At 36.1% G+C, this 6,906-nt stretch overlaps 1 pseudogene; it reads left to right on the plus strand.

The window, feature by feature from the left end:
• Positions 1-2,097: 2,097 nt before the first annotated feature.
• LOC140858240 (small nucleolar RNA R71) lies at positions 2,098-2,195 on the plus strand (annotated as a pseudogene).
• Positions 2,196-6,906: the final 4,711 nt, after the last annotated feature.

Raw genomic sequence — 6,906 nt, forward strand, 5'->3', positions numbered from 1 at the left:
CAACAAGCGCTAAGTTTTATGTCTTCAGCCAGACGTCAAGTTTATTAACAGACTCTTCCATACAGAGTGGTCCTTTATTCTTTAAAAAAAATGATGATCAGTTAAAATAAGATAGAAAAAATTTGGATTGCCTCCCAAAAAGCGCTAAGTTTTACGTCTTCAGCCAGACGTCATATGCAATAAAACCAGAAAAAGATGGGCAATGGCTCATACTTGATTGTCCATGGAGTAGTGGTTTTATCATGTGGTGTATCCAACAATATGTTAACTTCTTTCATATATCCCTTAAAGTCATACACTCCAAAGTGAGCCAAGCAAGTATCTAAGGGGTCAGGTGCTAGAATTGTGGGTGTTGCATCTTCTATAATGTCTTCTAGTGTATCTACTTTGAAGCAACTATCCATTGATGGTCTTTGGGAAGCACCAAACACATTCAGTCTCAGTTTCTTATTCTCAAATGATACGTCCATGACTCCTGTCCTACAATTGATGCATGCATTCGCCGTAGCTAGGAAAGGTCATCCTAAGATAATGGGAATTTGTCTGGGGTTGCCACTTAATTCCATATCGAGAACCAGAAAATCAACTGGAAAGTAAAACTCATCTACCTTGACCAAGACATCCTCAAGCATTCCACGTGGTTCCTTAATTGATCTGTCGGCTAACTGTAATGTGACTGATGTGGGTTTCAGTTCTCCGAATCCAAAAAGTTCATACACCGAACTAGGTAAAAGATTCACACTTGCCCCTAAATCTAGAAGAGCTTTTTCAATGTGATAATCTCCTATAACACAGAAAATGATGGGGGCTCCTGGGTCTTTAAGCTTTGGAGGAGTGGCATGCTGGACGACAGAACTAGCCTGTTCAGTGAGACATACTTTCTTTGGGATTTGTGATCTAGATTTACGTTTTTGGGTGCACAAATCCTTCAAAAATTTGGCATAAGCAGGGACCTGTTTGATTGCGTCTAGAAGGGGAAGATTAATTTGGACTTGCTTAAATAATTTCAACATCTCATCAAGTTTTCCTCCCTTCTTATCTGCAGGAATAGGGGCTTTCAGGGCATCCAGAAATGGGGTTTTAGGCAAGTAAGATGATTCCGGTGCAGTTGGTTCCTTCTCTATTTTCAGGTCCTCCTTATTCTTGGGTGATTTGGATTTGGTTAGAGGTTTAGGGTCAGTCTCATTGATTTTACTAGTGTGTTCAATGACCTTCCCACTTCTCAGAGTCATGATTGATTTGGCATGTTCAGAAAAAGCTTCTGGGGTATTATAACTCTCAATCACAAATTGCCCTCTTGGGTTGCTCTCGGGTTGGTTAGGTAATTTTTCTTCTTCCCTCCTACTGAATGCAGTCGCTAGTTGACCTATTTGGGTCTCTAGCTTAGCAATGGATTGTGTGTGGGAGTTAAGGATCTGAGTGTTGACTTCTAATCTTTCTAGTGCTTTCAGGACTTTTTCCTCAAAAGCTGAGCTGTGACCAGTAGTAGACGGTTGAGGAACATTTTGGAATTGATGGTATGGTCCATGCCTATATGTTGGGTCTTGATATTGAGGTCGAGGTGTGGCAGGACCAACCACTGGTTGTGGTCTCCAGGAAAAATTTGGATGGTTTCTCCAGCCGGGGTTATAAGTGTTTGAATAAGGATCGTTTCCTGGTCTGCGAGCTTGTTGGACTTGAGCTTGCTGAACCTGCTCGTGCACAAACTCAGAAAATTGAGGTGCGGCTGGGCATTCATTAACAAAATGGTTCGGACTTGCACACAATGCACAAACTTCTTGGATTGGATTAGGTGGAATCGGGGATTGTCCAGTATTTAGAAGACGATCTAATTTTTGGGACAGTTCATCTACCTTTTGATGGATATCTATTGCATTTCCTACTTCATATATTCCACCTCTTTTTGAGTTTAACATGGGTTTATCTCTAATAGAGACAGACATATGATGTAATGAATTTTTACTTAAAATTTCAAACAGTTGCCATGCCTCATCCTCACTTTTCAGCATAAATGTCCCACCGCATGATGCATCGACCATTTGTCGATGTCTTTCAGAGAGTCCATCATAAAAATATTGGATTAACTGCCACTTGGGTACAGCATGGTGGAGACATTTTCTAATAAGGTCTTTTAATCTCTCCCATGTTTCATGAAACATTTCTCCATCTAATTGGGAAAAACTAGTTATGGCTTTCTTTATTTGATTAGTTTTTCCTATGGGAAAATATTTCTTGAGAAACTCTCCTTGCAGCTGGTCCCAGGTTGATATAGTCATGGAATCCAAAGTATGTAGCCAGTATTTGGCTTTGTCCTTAAGTGAAAAAGGGAATAATTTCAACCTAAGAGCATCATCGGAGAAGTTGTGAATTTTGACAGTTGAGCATATCTCAAGAAATTCTTCAAGATGTTTATAAGGGTCTTCATTACTAAGTCCATAAAATGAAGGTAACATTTGGATTATACTGGACTTAATTTCATATTGAGTGGCCTCCACAGGGGGTACTTGAATACAAGGAGAGTAGGTATATGTGGAAGGAGTAAAGTACTCCTTCAATTGCTTGGGTGGATCATTCTCCTGATTTCGGTCCATCTTTTTATGTCTGTTGGCTCTAAAGGTTCTTTCTATTTCTGGATCAAAAGGTTGGATTTCTGGTCACGGCCAAGCATACACCTTACAATTATACTGTAGAGCATACACAGAAAAAAAAAAAAAATTTTTATAATATATATTTTTATAATAAAGTGAGAAAAGAATGAAGAAAATCTAAAGAGAAGAACCTAAGAATCTTAAATCTATGAAAAGGGAGAAATTAATTAATGTTTAGATGTTAATTGCAATCAACTTAAACAATCATAGACTCTCTATCCTAAGGTTAACTTAGATCTAGACAGCTCCTAACTTTCAAGATTGCTTTTGAGCACTCCAAGCTCAAGACTGACTAACTAACTCGGCCAGGTAAGCGTAAGATGTGGGAGGTTCCCTGCTCGTTGCTTTCCTTAGACACCAACTAAGTTGGCCAGGTCAGTCAATGGAACCAATTGAAAACCACTTTCTTTAACCACTTGCCTTAGACACCGAGCAATTAACCAATCCGCACTCGGTTCAACTCTAGAGCTTTCTTATCCTATTGAGCTCGAAATTCCTAGGGCTGACGTCTAGTTGATTTTAAATTAAGGTCTAGGTTATGCAAATGCAAGGGAGTGATTTGTGGGCCAAGGAAGGGTGATCAAATCCCCACCTTATCTGGTTAATGGGTTATTGCCCTTAAGATTAATTATGGAGATGCAATGCAAAGAAACAAGGTGTCCAATCAAGTTAGAAATTTTTATATTTGAGGTTACGCTATTTTAGTTAAGTGTTATGAAATGTCAGTAGTTTTTTTTTTTATATATATATAATTTTATCTTTTTATATATATTTTTTTTAAATTTTTTTTTTAGTTTTGCAAGAAAATAAATTTAAGTGATTAAGTCTAAAAAGCAATAAATTACTGAGCTATGAAAAGTAGCAAATTATTCTAAGCAGCAAAATTCTAAATAGTAAATTAGTTATGCAAGGTAATTCTGTAATTATGCAAATAAGATTATCTAGCTAGAAAGCACTGAAAAAAAAATTTAAAACGAGAAATAAAAACTGAAAAATATTTTTTTTTAAAAAAAATTTTAAAAAAAAATTTTTCAAATTTTTTTTTTTAATTCAACCGTGCCAAGATCCCCGGCAACGGCGCCAAAATTTGATGCGTAGTCGTTGATAGCACCAAAAATAACTCTACTCACTACGTAGGTAGGATGAGTCGAGATCGTATCCTCAGGGATCTTGGGCTAAGTTGAGATTGCAAGGTAAAAGAAAGAAGCATTATTTTTGATTTAGAAAATAAATTATCGTAAAATTGAGGTAATTAAAAAATAAAGAGCCCGGGAGTTTTGAATTAATTTGCACTAGCAGAGTTGTATCTCTTTTTTAACTAAATAGATGTGATTAATCTTAGGAAAAATATCTGTCTTTCCTCGGCATGCTCCGTACCCATAGATCACGGCGCGTCTCTAGAAAGTACTAGGTAAACAACTCTTCTTTCCTCGGCACGCCCCGTATCCGTAGATCACGGCGCATCTCCGGAAAGTAAAAGTTGTTCCTAATATTAATCTAACAAGAAAGCATAAATAAAAGCATATGAAAGGGAGCAAATAAAGAACTCATGACAATTTAAATAAAAAAGCATAATCTTTATTGCATATAAAGAAATACAGGAAAGTTTAGAACAATAAACCATCTCTGTGTCGTTACAAAATTTCTTCACCACTCCCGAGACTGCTAGCCTAGCTGCTCATGAAGTAGTCCCTTTCTATTCCTCTATGCAAGGCTCTAGAAGAATTTCTGGGCTCCTCCTCCAATGAGAGTACAAAAGTCTTTTTATAGGTGTTAGGAGGGAGGAGTTTTACATGATTTTCCGATGTGGGACTAAAAAAATTACAAATCTTTCAACACATTTCTAAATATTATTTTCTTCTTTATTTTGAACTTGTCTGCAGTGCGCCCACACCCGCGTCAGCGCCCGTCCCCGCGTCCATGCCGCATCCTGCATCCGCGCCCCGTGTCCAAACCGCATCCCACGTCCGCGCCAGCTTCCCGCGTGTTCACTCGCGTTCACGCGCGCATGCTTCTTCTTTTGAATTCACGCGCGCCAGATTTTTGTTTTGAATTCATGCGCTCACGTGAAACCTTTTTTGTAAATTCCAAAAAGAAACAAAAGTTCATTCATAATGACATCTATATCCTTTTTGGATTCCTTGCATAGTATCTTCATTTTCTATAATACCGGATGTATCTTTCTTTTATTTTAATTTTATTTTAAGTCCAATTTTCTTCAAACTTGAGTCTTTTTGATCTATGAATCGAACTCTTTGTATCGACGATCACCTTTCCTGTAAAACATAGAAAGAAACATCAAATTCTTAATAGATAAGATAAATTAAATATAATTTTTTTAATTTAAAATACTTAAATTAAGTGTTTATCAGAGCTCATCCGTCGGAGGAGTTCGGTCGACATTATGGAAACTCGACTGCCAGAGGAGCCCGAAAAAGATGCCGCGCAAAGTCGGAAGGATCCCAAGAGAGTTGGCCTCTTATGAACTTCGGCTGGGGGTATTTTATACCCAACAACTAACATGATCCATTATCAATGATTTCTAATCCTAGGTCTAACCTAGTTAAATAGATTTGACTCGAGCTAACCCATTAACCCATGAGTTATGAAATTAATATCTTAGATCTTTGATTCTCAAATCTAGATCGCTTAATTCTTAATTAAATTTTGGACTGATATGGGTTCGGGTTCGATGTCTGAAAATAATTTTTAATTTTATAAAATATTTTTATAATCAATTATCTAATGATCAAAATTTTAATTTCAGATCTAATATACATTATTTTAGATCTAAAATAAAATTTTAAAATTTTTTTTATTGTTTATCATCACGAAAAAGACTGCGCAACACCTCTACATGCCATAGGAGATCTCATCGAATGAATAAATAAGATAGTGAAATTCTGATTTCTCCTATGATCGGACGGCTATGAGGATCTATCAATCAAATTACTATACTACTCAAGTTCAAAATTAACTATTTAAATCTAATCTAAATAATTAAAAATAGATTATATGCAAAAATTTATGTCATAAAAAACCTTGATCTGATACCATATGAAGAAAAAATGGATAGTTCAAAGTAAATATTTTTAAAATTTTATAATGGAATAATAAAAGATTAAATATTTTAATCTTCTAAACATGTCTTAGATTAGATCTAAACTACCATTAAAGATCTATGATATGAGAAATTCATAAATAAAATCTAAAATAAAATAGAAAACTACATCGATCACATCGATGACTTGAATTTGATCTAACTTTTAGATTATGTCGGTGGAGTCCAAAACTTATCACCTTTTTATGGGTTGATGATCTCTGCTACTGGTAAGCATGGTATGAAGCTCTCACTAATATCGAGTAGTCACACAAGCATCCAATCTCTACGGATGGTCCATACGAAGCCTCTCGGACTGATCAGTCCTCTGTGGGAATGCTAGCTCGTGCAGTAAGCTTCTGATGGCAGATCTGACTTGATCTCCTTCTTCGATCACCTCGAACCTTTTTGATGTTGAAGATAGATCAGAGAAGGATGCTAGATGGTGGATAAAATTTAAATGAAGACTCACTTTTCTTTGATTTTTTCCTCACCCAAAAATCTAAAACAGTACTAGGTCTCTCACCCAAGAGGAGAATGGTCTCCTCTTTTGTTCATGCCAAGGAGGAAGGAAACCCACCCAATCCTCACATCCCAAAGAAGTGTTTTTGACCCTATTTCTCTCTGGTATCTCATGGTGAAGAGATCTCTTCTTTTGACACACAAAATTATGATCTTTTTATGGTTGTCACACAAACTAGATAAAACAGGATAAGGGCTGAAGTTTGCTGTAATTCAAACTCTTTTGAATTTCAATTTGACTCCAACTTTTTCTCACCCTTATCTAACTTAAAGAGAGACTTAATAGAAAAAATTAGGCATAAAAATTAGTTGGAAAGACCTCCTTTTCTCATACAAAATAGACCCCTTCAAAAGCAACCAATGTGTGGAAGGATATGGATAAGGTTTTAAGTTGAAATTCAAACTAATTTGAATTCAAATCAAAACCAACCAATTTATATCCTTAATGAGTGACAAAAGAAAAATTATTTTTTTTATTTTCTTATATACAAACTGATTTTGTACGGTGAGAAATAATGTGAGATAATTTGTGTGGCACAAGGGATAGAGTCCTACTCATTTGGGACTCTAGGGTCCCACCAATTAGATTTCTTTCAAATCCAATCCAATTAGATCCAAATAAAATATGATGAATCT

Source organism: Elaeis guineensis, chromosome 5, assembly GCF_000442705.2.
Source record: "Elaeis guineensis isolate ETL-2024a chromosome 5, EG11, whole genome shotgun sequence".
Classification (NCBI taxonomy): Eukaryota; Viridiplantae; Streptophyta; class Magnoliopsida; order Arecales; family Arecaceae; genus Elaeis; species Elaeis guineensis.